The 23,364-nt window shown below is 38.3% G+C and overlaps 1 protein-coding gene across 9 annotated transcripts in view; it reads right to left on the bottom strand.

The window, feature by feature from the left end:
• LOC106504595 (uncharacterized) overlaps window positions 1-23,364 on the bottom strand; it is a 666,799-nt gene that overhangs the window by 329,906 nt on the left and 313,529 nt on the right. The window contains exon 6 of one of the 9 annotated variants that reach the window (XR_014812196.1): window positions 2,732-2,889. The exons of 7 other annotated variants lie outside the window; for them this stretch is intronic. The gene's annotated coding sequence lies outside the window, so the exon portion shown is untranslated. The remainder of the gene's footprint in view (window positions 1-2,731; window positions 2,890-23,364) is intronic. One more of the 9 variants, XR_014812203.1, reaches the window with a different exon arrangement.

Below are 23,364 nucleotides of genomic sequence, written 5' to 3'. Positions count from 1 at the left end.
TATATATCTAGTGTAAACACAAATATGATATATAAACAGGAGGGAAAAAAGACTAAAGGAAATAATTAATGGTTTAACCGTTGCCTATTGTGTAAGGTGATTTTTTTTTCTGTATTCCTCTCTGAATTTTATAAATTTTTCAGATTCTAAATGTTTTAGAATCTGAAAAGCAAAAATTTAGTCTTCAAGAACCAATCAATTAGGAGCTCCCATCATGGCGCAGTGGTTAACGAATCCAACTAGGAACCATGAGGTTGCAGGTTCAATCCCTGGCCTTGCTCAGTGGATTAAGGATCCGGCGTTGCTGTGAGCTGTGGTGTAGGTTGCAGATGCGGCTCGGATCCCGCGTTTCTGTGGCTCTGGCATAGGCTGGAGGCTACAGCTCCAATTAGACCCCTAGCCTGGGAACCTCCATATGCCATGGGAAGCCGCCCTAGAAAAGGCAAAAGGAAAAAAAAAAAAAAAAAACGATCAATTAAATTGTCCTTAATAAGTCTGAAATGTAAGATTTGAACTCGGGTCAGTTTGCTTTGGTGCTGCTTTCACTAGCATATGGATGAGAATGATTTTTTTTTTAAAGTCTATAATGATTTTTATTTTTTCCATTATAACTGGTTTACAGTGTTCTGTAAATTTTCTACTGTACAGCAAGGTGACCCAGTCACACATGCATGTATATATTCTTTTTTCTCACATTATCATGCTCCATCATAAGTGATTAGATATAGTTCCCAGTGCTATACAGCAGGATCTCATTGCTTATCCATTCCCAAGGCAAGAGTTTTTATCTATTAACCCTAAATTCCCAATCCATTCATACTCCATCACCTTCCCCTTGGTAACCACAAGTCCCTCCTGCACTGCTGGTGGGAATGTAAACTGGTACGACCACTTTGGAAAACAGTATGGAGGTACCTTAGAAAACTATACATAGAACTACCATATGACCCAGCCATTCCACTCTTGGGCATATACCCAGACAAAACTTTCCTTGAGAATGATTTCTGATTCTTATGCCTACAGTGACAGTTCAGCAGACGAGCACTGAATAATTGTTAAGGCCAATTCAGAAGCCTTTCTATGTACAGATTCCTTAAAACCCATGTGGCTAAGGGTCACAGTTCCCAGAATTATAATCCTTCATGTAAACACACGATGCCATGTCCAGCATGTCCTCTATATATTATACTCTACACTGTGGAGCTGAAAGCTTTGCTTCACCTCTTTTTTAAAAAAAATGATTTTTTTCAAATTAGACATATTCATGCTGAAGCTTACTGTAGCTTCTGATCAGACTGCTTAATAACCACAGGAAATTGTTTGGGCAGTGTGTTAATTTGCTGGTCATGTATAACATCAATTGAGGGTGATAGAGCAAGACAAGTTTGGATACTAAAAAGCGCCAGGAAAAATATAATCAGAAATAAGTGACAGCACACTTGACCTAGTCTAGAACAAAGCAATTAACATCGAGTTTGCTGAGAGGCACGCATGGGGCCCAACAGAGGAAAAGGGATGTGGTCTGTTTTTAAAACTTAAATCGGGTACCCTGACACTTCACTGAATTTTTGAGTCAGATATGTGCTTTGATTGGCCTAAAGTGTATATACTCAATGATTATGGTAGAACAAAAGCAGAGAGGATACCCGCTCAAGAACAAAGCCAATGCCAAATCTGATTTAACAGTAGTCTTCAAACATAGGAAATGAGTAAAAATGGTTGAACTTTCTGCCCCTTCACCCACACCACACACGTATCTCTATACATTTTTCATGTTCCATGTACTATCATTTTTAAAAGTTTCTTCTTTATTGTCAATGTAGGTAATCTGAATTTCTACGAGATACATTCTTATGACCACTTGATTTTCTATAAATTCAGACACGTTTTCTCCCAGCTCAAGTTATTATGCCAGAGATACATCCTACAAGATAAAAATATTCATCCTCAAATATTTATAAAAACAAAATATTGAGGAAATATTTAATGTACCCATATGTGGCAAAGTTGTGAAAGATATTGTCATTTTAATATAATAATTAATATTAATATGCCTTGCAGGTTCAAACCTCAGGTCTGTCACTTATTAAATTGTGCCAAGTCAGGCAATTTATATAACCTCTGAGTAGGACAACAATATAACTTGTCATCCAAAGGCAGACTTTTGACAGTGAAAAAGACAGTGTTTTCTGCTGAGACAACAGGGCTAAGTCAGGACTGTCCTGACAAACCAGGTCATATGGCCTCCCTACCTCCCTCTAAGACCGATTCTCTTTCCATCAATTAGCCCAAAATCCCTCAAAATGATGGGAGGAATGAAAGAGTTGACAATGGAGGTACAAAGCATCCAACATAGCATCTGGCAGGCAGTAGTCTCTTAACAACTAGCAGCTCTCTCTCTATTCTCCCCATTTCCCAAACATACATAACCATGTTTACACACACGCATGCACAAATGCACACATACACACTCTATCATATAATTCTCTGTCATATAATTAGTACAATCCTGACTGAATGGATTTCTCACTCTCTTAGTATAAAAGAATTTTAATGAATCTAAGCCTGTTTGTCAATAATTACCCTGCCTTAAGTTCCTTATTGCGTCTTCTTTATCTGGTCATCTCTTATTTCATTTTAAGAACTAGCTGAAATCTAACTTCCTCTCTGAAATACGTATACCACTAATAATTTTCTGCTTAACGAACAGTCACAAAACTTAGGGACTTACTGGGTTCATGAATCTGTGAATCGGCAGTTTGGGCAGGATGATTCTGGATCTCCTTGTGTCTATAGCTGGCTGCCAGGTCAGATGGGGGCTAGCTGGTCAGGTTTGGCTCAGTTATACTCCAAGTACTTTCTTATCATCCAGCAGGTCAAGCTGGGCTGCTGGAGGGGAGAGCAAGATTCTGTGAAACTGTAGGGGAGGAAAAGGTTTTCCTTAACCCTCTTGGAGTTCCTCTATGAGTCCCTCTCCAAGTCTGAAAATTCAACCCACAAAGACAGATTAATAGGAGAAAAGCCTACAAAATCATTTAATATAAGTTTTATGTGACAAGGGAGTCTCTGCAAGGAAGTGAAGACCCAAAGAAAGAGAACTGTATTTTTATGCAAGGTTTGATGAAGAGTAGGTCACCATGGAAGAATAAGATGGTGACAGTGAATGAGGCAGTGGTGCTAATCCGAGGGAAATCAGCAAGACCTGCTTGTTAGGATGCTTCTTGGCATGCCTTTGTCTCCAGAGATGAGGATGCTCCTTTCCTCTGGGTATAGGAAGGGCACCTTTCATGTGAGGGTTTTATAACCTGTTTCAGGAAGAAGGGCGACGGGGGAGGAGGACAGGGTGACCTTCCTGCTTCTGCTGTTTCCTCAGACTCCTTTGGCTTAGAATAGTCAATATGTCAAGGCACCATAATTTGGGGTAGCGTGTCCTGAACCCCATCAAATCAAGAGGACATAGGAAAGATGCTCAGAGCGTAGGTCCAAACCTGATACAACATCACTTCTGCTATCCACTATTGACCAAAGCAAATCTCAAGTCCAGCCCAAAATCAAGGGGTTGGCAACGAGGTCCCACCTCTTGATGGCTGCAGTTGCAAAGTTACTTCATAAATGAGGTGGACACAGGGATGAGTGAAAAATTGGAGCCATTTATGTAATCAATCTGTTAAATCTTCCTTTACTCTTCCAGGATGTGTTAGTGGGATTTCTTAGAATTTATTCTTTTCCCACCTCTCCCCCATATTTTTTAACCTACTCTGTGCTTCTAAAAATAGACTGCCTTCCTTTGTTTAGCTTAGCATTAATGCATGAAGGTGGATTGTAGATATTACATGTAACTGTTGAATTAATAAACTGACTACATGTCAATATTTAAAGTACCTATATATCATTGAAAGTGATTACTTTCAAGTTGTTGCAAATAGAGCCGAAAGGGATAGCTATTTAATTGCAATACACAATAATAATCATGACATCAATATTTCTGCCCAATGGCAGGAACTCATTTTCATCTTAAACTCGAATCAAAAAGTACCACCACTGTACAATAATGATGACAGCAATAGCCTTAGGTTGATTCATGGGAAATGTTTAATATTCAACCATTTGACCTACAAAAACAACAGCAAATTTTCTGGTTCAACCTAATAACAATGAAGCAGTATAATTATTTCCCAACTGTCAGTGAGCCTGAGAAAGCAAAACAATGTTTATTTTGGGCAGCAGAACCAAAAGGCTGAGCAAAATAAGGAGCAGACATGTTATGGAGCAAACCCTCTTTGGATTAAATTGATAAAGATATATTCCTGACAACGGTCCTGGATATATGTTGAAAATATTTAAAATTCATAGGTTGGATCCTAATACCTTTTATAGACCAGCAGCAACAGAGAATGTGAAGAAGTTGGCAGCAAATGGTTATTGTGATAGAGTAGGGAGACATGGCATTTAACCCCTCGTATAGAATCATGCCTCAATATAGCATCTCCACCGAGAACTATGTGCTACACAATACCAGAGTTGGAAGTGTGCCAAGACAGTAGCACATGGCAGAGGCTAATTCTACAGAGGGAAGTTCATGATTGTGATGCCTAAAAAGTGAAATAATATCAACTTATAAATTCAGATACAGACTGTAATTATAACAATTCTATGATTGTGGAGAAGGCTTCCCAAAGAAATATCCTCCTCTCCATCCTTGAAGATGGTAGAATTTCAGAAGCTGGACCAGAGAGACCTGGACCGCCGTTTAGTCCCCTGCGGCTTGAGTAGGGTTTGCATCCCTCAGGTGACTAATCATATTCCTTCAATCTTCCCAACGATAATAACTAGCATGCATTTCTGGCTTACTATGTGCCAAAGTGCTATATTCTCTGTGTGCATTATCTTGTTTAATTCTCCCCCAAATCTCTGTGAAGGAGATGCTGTTATCTCCATTTGATAGACACAGAACAAATCGATGTTCAGAATCCTTGACTCACTTGCTCAAAGTCATATAGTGAGAAATTAGCAAAAATCAAGATTTAACTCAGGACATAGCTTCTTAGCTATTATTTTGTCCACTTTTTTAAAAACCTCTCTCTAGTCAGTTACTTTGTAGTTGGTTTTAAGACTGTGTTTTTTCCCCATGCAAGGGCACTGATTCATCTTTGTACCTTAAACAATTCAAAGTCAGTGTTTTAAACATTGCAGATGCTGAATAAATACTGCTGGCTAAGTCAGTGCTCTAAAGCACTGGTTGGCAAACTACGGCCCACAAACCAAATTCAGCCTGCAGCCTGTCTTTGTGAGTGGTTTTATTGCAGCACAGCTACACACAGACCTATCTATTGTCTATGTTTTCACACAGCAGTGGAATTAAGTAGCTGCAACAGAGACCATATGGCCAGCAAAATATATACTATTTACTATATGGCCCTTTGCAGATAATTCTGTGTAATCCTATGCTAAAGGAAAAAGAAAGAGTAAATAATAATTTAAACTATGGCAAACATATATTAAGTACTTTCTGTATTGTTAGAGAACTTTCAAAAATGAGATTATTTCAGTGTCTGATACCACTGCTGTGCTTATTTGGTTAATACAGTCCTTTAATGTCATAATTTTAATTGCTAGGGATTTTATGTGTTCTATTTTCCTTTTATTTATGTTGTTGTTTTTGTTTTTTCTTTGGACCTACTTTATGTGCTTGATTTCACTGAATCCTCATAAGACCCAGATGGTATAGATTATCATTGCCGTTTTACTAATAAAGGAAGTAAAAGTTAGATACTTTCCACTGCCCACTGGAGGAACTGGGAGTTTAAACACAGCCACCTCGGACTCCAAACCCTGGATTCTGTTTTCCCACTGTCGTTTCAATCCATTCCCATGCGGCAAAAAACATCCTGATTAATTGCTTATGAACATATAGTGCCCTTTATTTTAAAATACCAGCAATCATTTCTCACCATTAGCACATAAATGGGAGCATCGCATTAACACTTGAAAAATGTCAAGCCCTGAGAGGTCAGGCCACCGGTGCTCCCAGCCATGCAATGATTTACAGGCGGAGTCAGGGACAGGCGGCACACCTGCAATTGAAGGCATTATTCCTCAGTGTTCCCACATAGTTTGTAACCTTAGTGTCACAGAGTCTCAGGGTTGGACAGTTACTTAAAGATCATTTTGTCCAACCCCCTACCCGAGGCTTGCATTTGTCATTAGTCTCTCAGGAGAGTTGGCAATTGGCCTTACATTGATGATGCATTTAGTCAGGTCCAGATACTGTGATGGACGGCTAATGTGCTTCACCCCATTTAATCTTTACAGCACCTCTGGGAGAGAGGTATTAATTTCATAAGATAAGGAAACTCAGGCTCACTAAGACCAAGTCATTTGCCCAAGGTCACACAACTGGTAAGCAGTCAAATGAAGATTGAAAGCCACAGTCTCTCACATAAAACCCATCCTCTGTTCTCGTCATCACTCCCCATCAGCACTCCGACAGCACGGAGGTATTGACGGTCCACTCAACTAGCCTTTTATAACTTCTCAAAGGCAGCCAAATTATCAGGGTGAGTGTCCTCAACACTCTGGTGGTGGGTGACTGTGAATACATCTTCCATTAAAGCGAATACACACTTGGAGAGAACTAGTAACATAAAAGTCACTGAAACAAACAAACAAAGAAAAAAACCCCCAAAGTCTCTCAGCTACCAGTCTATTACAACAAGTCATCAGCCGTGTCTCTCAGGCCAGATCTTTCCAGAAAACCCACTCCATCCATGACTTTGGGCAAAACCAACCAGCCACCCTTCTACCACAGCTCAACTCCTTTACAGTTTGGGCAAGGACAGGAATATTTTCAAGTCTCTGCTGGCACCTTGTACCTTATATACCGACATATGAGTAGTGAAACAGCATTGAGAAGACACTACATTTTTTAAAGAGTTTTGCTACTACACTAGGTAAACATACCTTCTAGAGGACCAACCCTAACCACCTCTCCCCACCCCACTCCCCACCGCCTCTCTCTCTCTTATTCACACACACACACACACACACACACACATACACGCCTCACTCCATCTCTCTAATAGAATCTTTTCTACCAAATGGGTCGTGTGCAGCATTAGGTAACACATCATCTCAACCAGGGTTTAAGGAAGTGAGTGAGCATGCATATAAAAGAAATAAGGAGGCTAGGCTAGGTCAGTCGATTAATCAGAGTATGAACGTAACTACATATTTACTCTGAAGAGGCACCGTGTTTGCTAAGTGCTGCACACTCTTTTAGTCCATGCAACTCCCTGCCAAATAGCAACTTTATTGTCCCAGGTTTCCTATGAGAAAAGTGAACCTTAGAATTAACCTCTTCATGTTTATAACAAGCCAATATTTGGATCCTGAAAACTTTTATTTTTTTTTTAAATCTTATGGCTGCACCCACAGCGTATGGAAGTTCCCAAGCCAGCAAAGCCGAGGTTCAAACCTGCACCTCCGCAGTGACCTGAGCCACTGTAGTCAGATTCTTAACCCACTGCATCACAGCAGGAACTCCCTGAAAGCATTTTTAATAAATAAATCACAAAAATAAAGGAAGTTAAATTAAAACATACACATACACGCACACACCCATACATTCAAAAGCACATACAAACTCAGAGGGAAGGCTCCCAGGGTCCATACAGAGCCAATAGCTCCTGCTGTAACCTTTCAAGGAAATTACACTTTCAGAGGAATCCCAGGACCTTCTGGTTCATTTTGACATCTCCCTACCCCTCCCCTCCGGATTCCTCTCCTTTTGTAGCATTTCTGCTCCAGCTGCATCCTTTGATTTGCTTTCGTCCATACCACAAGCGGTCATTTCTGGCCACCCTCCAGCTCCATCCTACCCCTTCCACACACACCTTACAATGGCAACTCGAAACACTCACTCAGGGTTTTCCTGAGCTCCCTTCAGGGAAGCCAACTGATGTCAAGGTCTTTGAGTGTCACTCTCCTTGTCTCTAGACCAGGAATAATCATACTTGCATAGAGAATTCTCATATGGAAAAGAGATGGTGAATGTTAAGTTGCAGACAACAAATATCAAGTGTCTATAAGGAAAATCACAGGCAAGGTACTTCTCTCCTGTAAGGTTGTGTTTTACTTTAACTGTTGAGAAAACCCTGGGTTGGTGTTTTCAATTGGATGTGGTCATCCAAGGAGCTGATTTTATAGCCTTAGCTATTCATCGAGTCAGAAATTATTATGGCTGCATTTTTTGTAAAGGCTGAATAATTTTATTGCCCTCAATGAGATTGGTAGCTGAGGAAGCTGAGGCAATGACGAAAATAATTAAATCGTGTGCTTCAGGGCACAAAGCAATCAAACACAGATGAAGAGAAAGAAATTTTGCATTCCACCCTGATTCTTTTTACCTCCTTCTACCACCCCCTTCACCCATCAGAACTTGCTACTACTCTCTGGATGAGAAGATGGAGTAACTGTGCCTTTCACCCACGGCGTGGTGAGCTGTGGGTGCCGAGGCCAAACAGGATCTGATCCAGACAGCCAGATGCTGAGCTTCTGCCAGAGACCAGCTTTATTTCTTTGGCTCCCCTCCTCCTTTAGCTGAGTGTAAGGACTCCTACGAGCATTATTTATTATAATTAATTGTTTCGCTTCACTGATCAAAAGCTGCTTCCAAATCCGATCCAAGGACAAGTACTGTCCCTGGAATCCATGAATCTTGACATTGCAAGCCCCATAAACCTTCAATGAGGAAAGTCTGGACTTGTGTGCAGAAGTGTCCTTGCTGTTCCTTCCAGGCATCGCGGACTCTGTGCAGGGCAGTGGAAGTGTCCAGTTGTGTCAAGATTTGCGATCCTTTGATGTCTTCTCTTGCCTTGGAACCCCCACATGAAAGAGTGCTCTTCTGTCTCAAGCTGTGGCTGTCTCTGAAAAATGGCCTTTCAGAGAGAGGCATCCTTGCACTTGCAGCATGTGCCACAATGCTCATTTCTAGATGATTAAAAAGAGCTAACATTGTCCCTGCCCCTGACATCAAATGAGCTGTGATGCAAGCTATATCATGATGATGTCATACTACATAAAGGCTTTAAGAATGCTATTTCTATATTCAGTGTCTTTATCATAATTTAGACATGGTGTAATTTTTAGACTCTTCCCTCCCAATGCTTAAAGAAATTAAAAAATAAAAATCATCATCATCACTGGGGTAGGCAAATAAGCTCTGGAGACAGAAGTTTACCACATGGATTCATAGGAAGGATTCCAAATATATATTTATTGGCTATCCTTTCACTTTTCAGACTCAGCATGCAAACTCTAAGTGCCTTGAAGGTAGCTTTGCTGTCTTATTTATTTTCTTCATCTTCTCAAATGCACGGCTCTACCCAGAGCTAATATTCAAGAAGTATTTGCAAGTTGACTTGAGCTCCCCTTTAGCCTCAAGCTTTCTGAGTGTTTGTTCTCCTGTGAGTTTGCTGCTAGGCAGTACTCAGCACCTGCTCTTTTCAACTTGATTGTGTCTCCTCCACCAGCCTAAACAGAAGGGTATAGATGGGAGCTGAAGACATTCAACCAAAGTAGGGATGGGTCTTGAGGAGATGGAAGACTGAGCATAGGCACCAGAGACCAGTAAAACACGCATTTCTCACATTGACTTTCCTTGACTTCTTTCTCACTCTCTGTCTTTTTTTTTGGGCGGGGGGTAGAGTTATAACTGTGGCATGTGGAGGATCCCAGGCTAGGGTTGAATCAGAGCTTCGACTGCAGGCCTACACCACAGCCACAGCAACCCAGGATCCTAGCTGTGCCTGCAATCTACACCATAGCTCAGGGCAACACCGGATCCTTAACCCACTGAGCAAGGCCAGGGATCGAACCCACATCCTTATGGATACTGGTCAGATTTGTTTCCACTGTGCCCACAAGGGGAACTCCTCCTTGACTTCTCTACTCAGCATTTACTGTAGCATTTCCTATGGGTTACTTGGATATTCCTTGACACTGGTACCTTTTCTTCTTTCATTGAGAGATGATGTCTTGTGTGGGAAGGCTGCGTGACTATGAGAAATTGCCCCTCTAAAGCATGGACCACTAAATATAGGGGTATATTATGAATTGTGAAGAAGAATAGGGTTAGTTTTTAAGTTATAAGAAACTTTTTGAAATTTATATTTCAGAAAAAACTAAGCAAGGTTTATTTAGAGATATGAAAGATTTTTGTACTTTTCTATAATATGTAATTGAGAGATAATGAACTTCATTTGCTTCTAGCTTATATTGTAGATGTCCTTTTCTCAATAAATTGCCAAAAATCACCTCCTCTTTTTACTCAAAGTGTATAAAGAAACACTTAAATTCTTCTCTACAGGGGAAGAAAAATCTAAGTTTCAACTGACTGAATGATTATTGAGTTTATAATATAGATGGGAAATCTGTCCAGAGTGTGGGAAGATGTAAAGTTATCAGGAAGGTCTAAGAAATGCTTGCCATCTGCAAAGAGCTCTTAATTTTTAAAGAACATAATAATACATAAAAGCATAAAATTATGGATTCATTCTAACACCTGTGCTTCTAAGAGTCCCAGTTTTGAGGAACTGCAACAACACTCTCACAGCCTCCCCAGCCAGGATTCCCAGAGTCCTTCATCTCTTTCCTTCCACAGAGTTAACTGGTCCAAAAGATCTATAGAGTCTACCACCTTAACACCTCTAAATTAACCTCATCTATAACCTTCTCCTGCCTCAGCTCAGGTATCCATCAGTTCTTGCCTCAATCCTTAGAATAGTCTCCTAATTGCTCTTCTTATGTCAAATCTTGAATACCTCACCTCTGCTATCCATCTCCTACACTACAACCAAGCTGATCTTTCTTAGATAAAGTTTAATTGACCCTGTAATTTCCTCACTTAAGCAGGATAAAATGTAGATACTTTAGCTTAATATATAATGCCCTTAATAATTTGTTCCCTGCCTGATTTTTTAATTCATCTCTGTCATTCCCTGATGATCTATAAATGCCAAGAGGAAGAGAACATCTTTCCTGTGCAGCTCTTTATCCATTAATGCTTATCAAAGGATCTTACACACAGTACGTACAGATAACTTGGAATAAATAAACCTTGTGCCCTTGTAAAGCTAACCTATTTGTTATTTCAGGAATGGCCATGCTGGTACAGTTTCTGAGTCTTTGACTATGGTTTTGCCTATGCCTAAAATGTTCTTAAAGATGAATTCAATTCGAAGGAAGCTTCTCCCAGAGGTCTTTACTGTCCCCCTTGACTGATTAAGATGCCTTTCTTGTGCCCCTATACCTTTCCAAGGTTAGTTCTGTTATAGAAATTGCTGTGATTTTCTGTTATCAGATTCATTTCTCTCTGGCTTCCTCTAGTCTGAATGCCACTTGACAGCAGGGTTCATGTTTCATTTGGTTTTCTGTACCACATGCCATCATGTACATAGCTTAAAGTAGATGCTTGATGAACGCTTAATAAATATATGAATGAGTTGTATGAATGTACAAAAGCAAAAGAGAGTACATATATTAATAGATAGATATACTATCTATTATATGCTATATAAGGCAGTATGTACGAGTAAATGCATGTGTGAGAAAGAGGACAATCTCCCAGGAGGGAGACTTCTCTCTTAGCTCTTTGGAGATTACATCTGTGCTAGTGTTGAACAGACTTTCCAGTGTGAAGAGCAGTAATGACTATTTTTTCTTCAGTTCAATTTATTAATTATTATATAGTTAATATTTCTCCAAATATTCACAAATTTCATATGTAACTCATAACTATGTCGATTTAAAAAATTAAATCTTCCCCTAACATTCAAATTGATTATGTGCTTCTCAAGTCAAAAATGTAAAATCTGCATAAATTCCATAAACACCTTAAAAAGCAAACATACAATAATAGAAGGAATACAGAGTAATCAAGACTCAGTCTGGCTAACACCTGTCATTATTCAACTCTTAACTACGCATCATTCCTCTGATAGCTTTCTTTGATCACCAGTCTCCATCATTCTCACTCACGGTCCCCTGAAATTCCCGTCATGTGTTAACTGAACTTGTACTTATATTTCTGTTTGCTTAACTGTTTATCATCTCTCTCCACCATTGGTCCATATAAACCTACAGGGGTAGATATAGCATCTACTTAGGTTAGCTCTAAATATACATTACCTAATGCAGTGTTTGCATATAGTCAGCAGTCAATAAATGTTGATGAAATGATTATATGTGTTTGTTTAATGCCTGTAAACTGTGCAGGCAGACATGACCTTGATTTTCTTTGCCACTGTCCCCCTGCACATGCGTGCACACGCGCGCGCACACACACACACACACACACACACACGCACGCACGCACACGCACACACACACACATATCTGATACACAGACAGTACTAGTAAATATTTGGTAAATGAATACTAAATAGCTGGTTTACCGCTACTCCACCCCGAGTCCCAAGTTGCTGTTTTTGAAATTTGGTTTAAAACTAAAGATGACTTACATCAATACAATTTTCCCAACACACCTACTTTCTCATTCTCTGTTCTTGCTGAAGAATCCACTGCTTCTTCCCCCTTTCACTAATATATTGAAGCAGTGAAATTCCCTTCAATACGTCAGTCACTCTCCTGAGGTCACATGACACTGAATATTGAACACAGAACTCTGAATTCAAACTCTATTATCTTTGGGTTAAGATATTCTTTCTCTTTATCATTCTTTTTAGATCTGCAACACATGTTAGAGCATAATAAAGCCCTAAAAAAGTAAATTCTACTTCATTCTCAAAAGAAACATGAGCAAGCATGACACATGTCTTTAAAATCCTGGCTGCATTATTTTCATTCTGCACATTATTAAAAGTAAGAGACATTAAAGTGTTTTACTGGATCAAAGTTCAAGGTACACCGAAATAGTTTTAATAATGAAAAATAAGGGGAAAGGAAAAGGAAGAGGAAGAGGGAGAGAAGAGAGAGAGACAGTCAGTCTTGGAAAACTGTGAATATATGAAAAAAAGAGGTGATGTTGCCATTGCTCCACCACATGGCCACATCTCTCAAGGATTATTTAGCCTCCTTCATACCTATGTTTTGGCCTCAATATTTAAAGACAACAATGTGAGAGATTTTCAGTATATAAAGAAAATTATATATTTTTGGTAATGTATGTGGATATTATATCAGATGTCTTATTTCACCTGTAACGTATTATTCTGTGTTTTTTCCCCTTGGATCTCAATACCTGTAAAAAAAGGTTTGTAAATATTTTCCATGATGCAAAAGTTGCATTATTTTATAATATTAAAAAGCAAAGCTATTTTTCAGCAGAGATACATTCAATGTTGTAAGCAACTCCTTGCCACGGCTCATTAAAATTATCACAGGTTATCTTATTAAAAAAAAAACAAACCTTTTTTTTTTATTCTTATAATGTTTATCTTTTATTTTCTCTTTTAATTTCTTCTCCACCTATACATTGTTTTTCTCTGTAAATATGGTAAAACTAACGAACTGCTAAAGTGAACCAAAACTTACAAGGGCTCTATCTCTTGGCTCAGCAAGATAACTTGGCAATGGTATTGACAGAGTTTAAAAGCACAAATCATCAATCTGTGAGAAATAAGATAATGATTTGGAGGAAGAGCTTTTGTCACTGCATGATCCCACTAAATATGCCCCTTCCTCTCTAGCTATATCATTATAGATATCGTATTTGTCATCCATGGATAAAAAACAGTTCCAGGACTGTATAGATGCCTCATCTCTGTGCCTCTACGTTGTTTATCAAAAGCATGGGGACAAGGGACTTCAAAGAGAATTCCTTCCTCAGATCAGCTCAGTGGGAGGCTGAGGGAGACAAGAAACAAACCCTCGATTGGTATTTATTGAGTGCCAAATGTTTCCTCAACACTGTACAATACACAGGGAAAGACACGGTCCGTGCCCCATGGGGTTTCCATCTAAATAGGACCGATGAGGTGAGGTATAATTGGCTGAATTCTTACTCTGTGTTGATGACTTCTCTATGGGAACCCAAATCGTCCTCTGTGGAGACTGGTGCTATTCACCAAACCTTAACAAGCGCGTTATGTCCTCTGAGAGGCTGGCGCAGTCAGCCCCATCAGGAGGGAGAGCCCTGTGTTTGTCATAACTGCCTCTTGTATTCAGTCTCTTGCCAGACGCAGTCTTCAATGGCCTCGGCAGCAGTGGGAAGTCAATAGAAGGCTTTGTGGATGATCCAGCGACATCAGGAAGACCCTTATCCTGAAGACAAAAGCCCAACCTAATACTTCTAGAATTGCTCTCCTGGCTGCCATTTTTAACATATTGCTTCAATGGTTACAGCTCCCCAGAGACTCCCCAGTTTCTTCCTACATTCAAAGGAGCCTTATGAACACTGCCGCAGATTTGAACCTATCCTCTTGATGGCCAGATTATCCCTGTTGACAGCCTTGCAGTCTCTCCTTCTGCAAATCCTAGCCAAGGGGCCTCACAAGCCAAGGAAAAACTTATTTCTTCTTCTCTCCAAGACAACCTTGATCTCCTTCTACACACTTGTCCTGAGAAACTATAAAAAATTAACCCAGTCTGTGTAATCTTGTCTATCATCTCATAACCTACTTTTATAGTTTTAGCTTTCATTTCTAAATCTTGACTTTAAAGTTATTTTGACTTCTCATTTTGTCTCACAAGCATCCACAGTTGATGACGGTGTAAATGTAATAAAACTGGATATAATATTTTCATGATGGAATCCAGAAACTGTTTTGTTTTCTGAGCACTCCTAAGACGTTCTTGTATAGTCCAGAACAGAGTAATATTTTAAAACCTCTAACTACTTTAACTCTAAAATTTATGTACTATCTCTGTGGCTTTTACTAATCTTTAAGTTCAGCTGAGGTAGAAGTAAGAACAGTAAGTTAGTGTAAGCCAGGAAGGAGAGACAGTCCCAGACTATTTCAACCCCATAAATCCCAGAGCCTCCAAAGTTGTCTGAACTTGGGTTGCTCAGTTGCCACGGCCACCAGAAATATGGTCAGTGATGCTGTCTATTATCTAACAATAGGCTGTATCTAACCAATATATTAAGCAATGATCTGGATAAAGTCATTAGAAAAAGCCTATAACATCAGTAAATAATATAAAATTGGAGAAATCATCTGACCACTCAAAAAATACATATTGAAAAGCAAATATTTTCCAAGTACAATGCCAGGTTCTAAGGCCTCAATGAAGAGCAAAAATAAGATATAATTTATGCCCTCTTAGACTATATACTATAGGAGTAAAATTAAAATTAACCATATAAGTACACCTAAAATTTCAACTCTGTTAGCTTCTGTGAATGAGAGGCACATAGTATTAAGAGTATATAATAAGGACTTTGACCTTCCAAAGATGTCATAGAAGGCTTCCCTTTGGAAGTGATGACTGAGCTGAGATCTGAAAGCAGCATGGCTTTAACTAGGGAAGGAATGGAGGGAGGAACCAGCCATGCAAAGTGAGCAGAGGCTTAACTGTTCTAAGGAAGAAGGAAGTAGTGAGAGCTTTTCTAATTCTGCATGTCCTGGACCACTCATCCCCCTGGGTCCACTTCTTCCAGACTCCTTTTATGGCACTTGAATTTCTACCCTGCGTTACAGTGCAATACAACACTTCTGGTGCATTCCCAAAGGACAAGATGTCTATGTTTTGTTTTGTTTTTGTTTTGCTTTTCAGAGCTGCACCTGCAGCATATGGAAGTTCCCAGGTCTAGGGGTCAAATAGAGCTACAGCTGTCAGCCACAGCCACAGCAATGTGGGATCCGAGCAATGCCTGTGACCTATACTACAGCTCATAGCAATGCTGGATCCCCAACCCACTGAGCGAGGCCAGGAATCAAGCCTGTGCCCTCAAGGACACTAGTCAGATTCATTTCCACTGTGCTACAATTGGAACTCAGAGGTGTCTCTGTTTTTTAAAGCCTTCATGCTACGTAGCAGGGTACTTGAATGCACGATCAGGTGGAACAAAGGGAAGAAACCAAGAGGATGACATTTGAAAGTATACATAGCCACTACAATTTTTTAAAGTATTAACATTAAAAAGTATATGTATACAGAAATATTTATAAGTGTTTCAAGATGGGCACAGACTATCTTGAAACCTCAGATGATAAAGTCATACTGAATTTAAGGGGAGGAAATAACTTCTTTGACACAAACAAAGAAGTAAAAGTGAAAACACAGAAAGAATATAGCCACATTTGCCCAAGAGGATATAGGTGATAACGGAAACCTAAAGCCTCTTGGTTTAATGTACAAAGAGGACTCTGGCCTCAGAAAAGCAGAGTTAGAATGGAGATTCAGTTATAAAGTCTGGAACTTCTATGTGTCCTACTGACAAGGACAGATGACAAAAACACTTGTTTCTATGGTTTAAACATTGGAAGGAAAAAAAATGACATGAATAAAAATGACTAACCATAGACATACCTTTAAATACAATTACACTATTGTTTGGTCTAGAAAACCCACACCAAAACATTTCTTAATGTGGTTCAAGACCACTAGTGGCACTTCAACTTGATAGGTAGAAAGAAACACACATTCTCTAAGAAAGAGTTTGTCTTTGACCTAGACCTACACAAATCTCTTCAGATTAAATTCACATAAATTTGAATTCACAACATAAAATTTAACAATTCATGAGAAAACAAGTTACCATGAGCGAAAAAAAATCATGAAAATGGACCCCTAGGATTCCAAATAATGTAATTATCAAATCCAGATATAAAATAACTATGCTTGAAATGTTTAAGGAAATAACAGATGGAATTCAAAATACAAATGATAAACAAGAGACTGTAAAAATATAACTAGGTATATTTTAAAGAATAACCTCTTTAAAAATGAAAAATGTCTACAGTATAGTTAAAACCACAATATACAGATTAAATAAAAGCCTGATACAGCTGAAGAAATACTAAAGTGACAGATGCATCTAAAGAAACTACTGAACCACAGAACATAACATGGAGAGGCAGATATGAAATATATGACGAACAGACAAAGAAACATGGAGGAAACAATTTTTAAAAAACTTATAGGCAGGAGTTCCCATCATGGCACAGTGGAAAAAAATCTGATTAGGAACCATGAGATTCTGGGTTCAATCCCTGGCCTCGCACAGTGGGTAAAGGATCTGGCATTGCTGTGGCTGTGGTGTAGGCCAGCAGCTGTAGCTCTGACTGGACCTCTAGCTTGGGAACCTCCATATGCCATGGGTGTGGCCCTAAAAAGCAAAAAAAAAAAAAAAAAAAAAAACTTACAGGCATTCAATTGGAATTCCAGAAGAAGGGGATAGAAAAGATAAAAGAGAAATAATATCGAAAGGGATCATAACTGAATTTTTAAAAATTGATAATGATATAAAACATCAGAAAGGGATAGACACAAAAAACACTTAGCAGGTAAAATAAATAGAAAATAAAAACAAAAGCAAAAGCCCTATAAATGCCAATTAGGTATAGTTTAGTTGGTAGAGTTGTTCCAAACTTTATTATTCCTAATTTTTAATCTATTTCTCCTACCAATTACTAAGAAGAAGTTGTTAAAATTTCCAACTATTTTTGTGGATTTTATCTTTTCTCCCTTATTGTCACTTTTGGCTTCATATTCTTTGAAGCTTTGTCATTAGATGGTTATACCTTTAAGTACATACACGTTTAGGATTGGATCTTTGAGAGTATTTTTTAAAATATATTTCTTCCTTAAAATTTTTAGCTATACTTTGTATCAGCTTTAGTGGTTGCTCTAGGGCATAGAGCACGTAACTATAAATTGTCACAATCTACTTAGAACTAATATTATGCTACTTTGTGTTAAATAATATACTATTACAACACTGCGATTCCATTTAGCCATTATTTCATTTATATTACTGTTGCTAAATTGTTTACTTTTACAAGTGTTATAAATCAAATACAACCTTATTATTCTTCTTTAGACAACCAATTTCCTGTTAAAGAAATTGAGAGAAAAATATATGTATGCTTTTTCCATTTTTATCTAAATACTTATGAGTCCTAGGGATCTTCAATCCTACCTGTAGATTTAAGTTTTTATCTGGTACCGTTTCCCTTAAGATTGAAAAATTTCCTCATAGAGTAAGTTTGCTAGTGATTAACTCTTATCAATTTTCACTTATATGAAAAGGCCTGTATATTACATTAGTTTTTGAAGTATTTTGCTTGGAAAGTGAAACCTCAGTTGACATTTTTTCCTGTTCATTGGGGACTTTAAAACATTATTCCGTTGACCTCTGGCTTCCATTATTTCTGATGAGAACTCAGCTAAACTGAAAGTCTCCCTCTATGTCAGCCTCTAATTAATAATCCAACTATAACTAGAATACCAATAAAGTGATAGGGTGTAGGGTTAGTGTTAGGAAATATATGTTTTTGTAGTATTTGGAGAAGAGTCAAGGATAGCTAATCCTCATGTTCAATTGACTCATGATCTATTAGCAAATTTTTAAAAATGCTTAAAATATAGCATCAAGAAATAAACACACAAGCATATTATTCAGAGGTATGGAAGTAAAGAATTAAAAATAGAATCATTGCCTGTGGCCAGAGAAAAATGGAATAGAGTAATAAAAAATTAACTTCATTTAGTAACAAACTTTGCAAAACCATTTAACTTTTTTTTTTTTTTTTTTTTTTTTTTAATCCAAGCCCTCCTGGCATGCAGCATGCAGTAGTTACTAGGACAGGGATCAAAACTGGTACAGCAACAACAATGCGAAATCCTTAACCACTAGGCCATCAGGGAACTCCCACCACTTCACTCTTCAAGGTAAATGCCACTTAACTCTTTAAATGCATGTTAAGCCTTGATAAATATTATAACTATATTCTTAATGACTTATGACTTCCTAGTCAACCCCACTCCTTCAAAACATAATTCCTGTTAACCACAGATATAGTTTCTGTTCTTATAATTTTGCCTTTTCTAGAATGTTACATAAATTATAAATGGAATCATACAATGTGTCACCTTTGGATCCTGGTTTCTTTCACTTACATAGTGCTTTTGAGATTCACTCATGTCAATTCATGCATCAGCATTTTTTTCTTGTCTTATAACCAAGCCATATTCCATTGTATAAATTTGTTATACATTTCCATTGTACGGCAATTTGTTTTTACATTTACCAGTCAATAAACATTTGGGTTGTTCCTGGTTTTGGGTGACTATGAATAAAACTGCTACAAATATCTGCATATAGATTTTTGTGTAGGTGTTACTATAACTTCTCTTGGATAAATGTCTAGGAATGCAATTACAGGATCATATGGTTAAGTACATATTTCATTTCATAAATACTGAAAAATTATTTCCCAAAATGGCTGTACCATTTTATATTCTCACCAGCAGCGTGTGAGAGTTCCAGTTGTTTTGAATCTTTGACTTTACTTAGATTTTATTTCCACTGTTTATTCTGAATTGTGTCTTTTTTCTCTCAGCAATGTTTGGTAGTTTTCAGCATACGAATATTTACATATTTTTCAGATTTATCCCTAAGTATTTCATATTTTCAGGTATTATTGCGTTTTTATTTTAATCTAGTTGTTCAAGCCTAGAATATCGAAATACAACTCAGTTTTGTACACTGACTTTGTATCCCATGACCAGACTAAATTCACTGATTTATTCCTCAACTTTTTATGGATTATTTGAATAGCTTTTGTAGACAATGATGTCATCTGTATAAAAATGCTTTATTTCTCATTTCCAAAATGTAGGGCTTTTATTTCCTTTTCTTGCTTTTTATTGTACAGAACTTAGAAGTCGTATTATTACATTAATTTAAATGTACAAATCTGAGCCAGTTCACCTGAGACCTTCCAGGGCACTGAAGGTGCCTATTATTCCTTCTACTGACACTGTGTTTTGAGGGTAAATACATTTCTGCAAACAAACTCCTGGGCTTCATCTTCCCTTTCAGCAGACAGGACTGCAAGGTTAGACCTCTGGACACACTGTTTCTGCCAGCACCAGGCTGGGATTACAGAGGTTGGTAAGCCTGAGCTCACCGTTCCAATCTACCGATTCTGGGGATTGAGATTGTCATAATTAATGATTCAGGGTCCTTTTAAACACTTCATCATAAACTTAACATGTCTAGAACTAAGCTCTTTATTGCATACACACATACCCCCCCAATCATATTTCTCATCTCAGAAAACAGCATCCACCTAGTTGCCTAAACCAAAAACCTGAAAGATATCCTTACTTTTTCTCTTCTCCTCATTTATGTATTCACACCCCCAGTAAATCCTACTGATGCCACTTCTCCATCACTACTGACACCATCTGTTGTGTGAATGGGCCAGAGCTGTCCCCTGTGTATTAGCCTAAAATGTTCCACATTGTTTCTTGCTTCCCAGCAGGCTGGCACTACTAGCCCAGAGCCTGCCAGTGCCAAACTCAAATTCTCACACATCCAATTGTTTTAAATATAGCCCCCAAGCCCCCATATTTTTAGTCATTAAGATCCTACATACTTTATATCCCATTAAGCTGCACCCAAGATCTGCTAACCATAAATAAAAGAAGGCTTGTAGCTATAAAAGCCCCAAACTGCTGCTGTCCTTTGGAGTTCTCTGCCCCAGTAACTCCTCACTTTGCTGTTGCTAAGATCACCTGGACACATAAGTCCTCTCTCGGATTTCTCCTTCTCCATCTGTGGCACCCCTCTGCTATTTTCCCACTGAATGGTGGCCCCAAGGTGCCACTGCTGGAAGGTTTCTTGCTGAGAGGTACCCTGTCCAAGCGCTGCCCAAATAAAGCTTGTGTATTTCTGCCTCTCACAGTCTTATTTCTCCCTTGATGAACCCCTAACTCCAAGTGGACCACATTTCCTATTCTAAGTCATCAAGACCTATCTTCTGAACTACTATAAGGTCTCCCTTCTACACCTCTTTTTTATTTTAAAAATTTTATTAATTTTGTTGGAGAATAACTGACTTACAATGTTGTATTAGTTTCAGGTGTGCAGCAAAGTGATACACATAACTATATGCATTCTTTTTTCCCCATATAGGTTATCACAAACTGAGCAGACTTCCCTGTGCTACACTACATGGTTGGCTCCTGTTAATCATCTGCTCTATACAAGAGTGTGCATATGTTATTACCACCGTCCCCATTCCTCCCTCCCCCCCGACGGTTTCACCTATGGTAACCATAAGATTGGTTTTGAAAATCTGGGAGTTTGTTTCTGTTTTGTAAATAGACCAAGACATGGAAGCAAACTAAACGTTCATCAACAGAGGAATGGATAACAATAATGCAGAACATACACACAATGGAATATCCTTCCCACTCCTCTATGCTCCACTCCAGACAATCCACTGTCTACACAACAGCCAAACTGATATTTCTTAAATGGAAACTAAAGGATGTCACTTCCCTACTTAAAAATGCCATTAGCTTTCCACCTCATCTAGAATAAAATAAAAATGTCATTATAGTCTCAACTACCCTATGAGACTGTCTACCGTTCTGAATTTACCTTGTGCCATCTTTGTCTTGTTCATCATTTTCCTTTCTCCTCTTATACTAACACACCAAGTTTATTCCTGATTTCAGGACTTCTACGTCTACCTCACCTGGAAAGCTCTTGCCCAGATACAGCATTTGCATGCATGTTCCTTCTTATTAGCTAGGTTTTAGATTAATGTCACTTTTTCAGACCCACCTTATCATAGTTTAAAATTTTTATTACTTATTTTATTAGGAGTAAAATAGCATTTTTACTATTTTAATTTTCATTTTATTATTCTAATTTTTATGTATTTGTCTCCCTGCTGTAGACTGTATTTCCATCAGAGCAGAGATCTAGTCCATCTTACTCAGGATTACCATCCCAGTACCTAGCACAAAGTGGTATTTTAGTAAATAATAGACAAATGAGCGAGTGCAACACAGACAAATAGTGCCCTGACCATATAATTACGACTCCCAGATCACGGAAAGTGGTCAAATCCAAAATCCTACTCAAAACCCATGATCTCCTCTTGTTAAACAACATAAAGTTTCTAGGGCTGTGAGCGTATGTACTTGCTCTTCTTTCTGCTGCTACATTCTTCCCTCTCTTTCCAATTAGCTGGCTAACTTTTCTTCACCTGAACTTTCCACCTCCAAATGCATTTGGAGCCCCTCCTCAACACACCCCTAGCCATTTTCATCATAGCATGTGTCACATTCTACCCTCACTTCCTGTTTTCTAGTTTAGCTCCTCCATTAGACTCTACACTTTTTTTTTTTTCTTTTTACAGTTGCACCTGAGGCCTAAGGAAGTTTCAAAGCCACAGCAACACAGGATCCGAGCAGCATCTGTGACCTATGCAGCAACTTGCGGCAATGCCAGATCCTTAACCCAGTGAGCGAGGCCAGGGATCAAACCTGCATTCTCATGGACACTATGTCAGGGTCTTAACCCACTGAGCCACAACAGGAACTCCTAGACTCTACACTTCTTGAAGGCAAATAACATGTATGTTTGTTTATTTACCTTTTCTCAAGTATCTATTATGTTTCTGGCTCTTGTTAGGGTTGCAGTTGTTGTAGTAGTTAAATGGATAAATTTTACTCTTGATCTTCTTAAAGCAATTTTAATCATTCTTAGAATCATGTACTAAATTTCATGAATCCTATTTTTAAAGAAATGCTAATAAAACAGGGGACGAGGGCTCTGGAAAGCATATCATATCGGAAAGTCTTGAAAGAATTAGGAATATCCAATTTGGAGAAAAAAAACCTATAGGAACATAGTGTCTCTTTTCTAACATCTGAACTTGCCATCTGAAAGAGGCAACCATGGTGATATGGGGGAAAAGACAGGATGTCACATGGCTTTAGTTCAGTCCACATGAAGCTAATTACTGATAGCTTCATTGACCATGAGGATTTAACAATTATTATTGCCCAAGCCTGTCTTACAAACTAGTTTCACTCTGTTTATTAACAAAGCTTTGTTGAAAGAATGAATAAAGGAATGAAAGAATTCTGCAAGTAGTATAAATTGAGAAAGATAATTAGCCGATTATGAATAAATGTGACTGGAGGTCACTAATGAGAATTTTTTTAAAGAAAATATTTTCTAATAATTGGAAGTTAATTTCTTGACTAAATAGGAAATGCAGAAGATAGAGTAACAAGTTAAAAACCAGTGTGAAGCAATGAGCTAAATGTAGGTTGTAGCATACTCCATAGGAAAAAAGACTGTTTCTTTTTTTTTTTTTTTTTTTTTTTTTGTCTTTTTGCCATTTCTTGGGCCGCTCCTGCGGCATATGGAGG

Source organism: Sus scrofa, chromosome 8 (genome assembly GCF_054392235.1).
Source record: "Sus scrofa isolate SSC_HxYL_T2T_F1_AM1 chromosome 8, Sscrofa_HxYL_maternal_Yorkshire_Landrace_v2.0, whole genome shotgun sequence".
Lineage (NCBI taxonomy): Eukaryota > Metazoa > Chordata > Mammalia > Artiodactyla > Suidae > Sus > Sus scrofa.
This window is presented reverse-complemented; position numbering and strand designations above follow the sequence as displayed.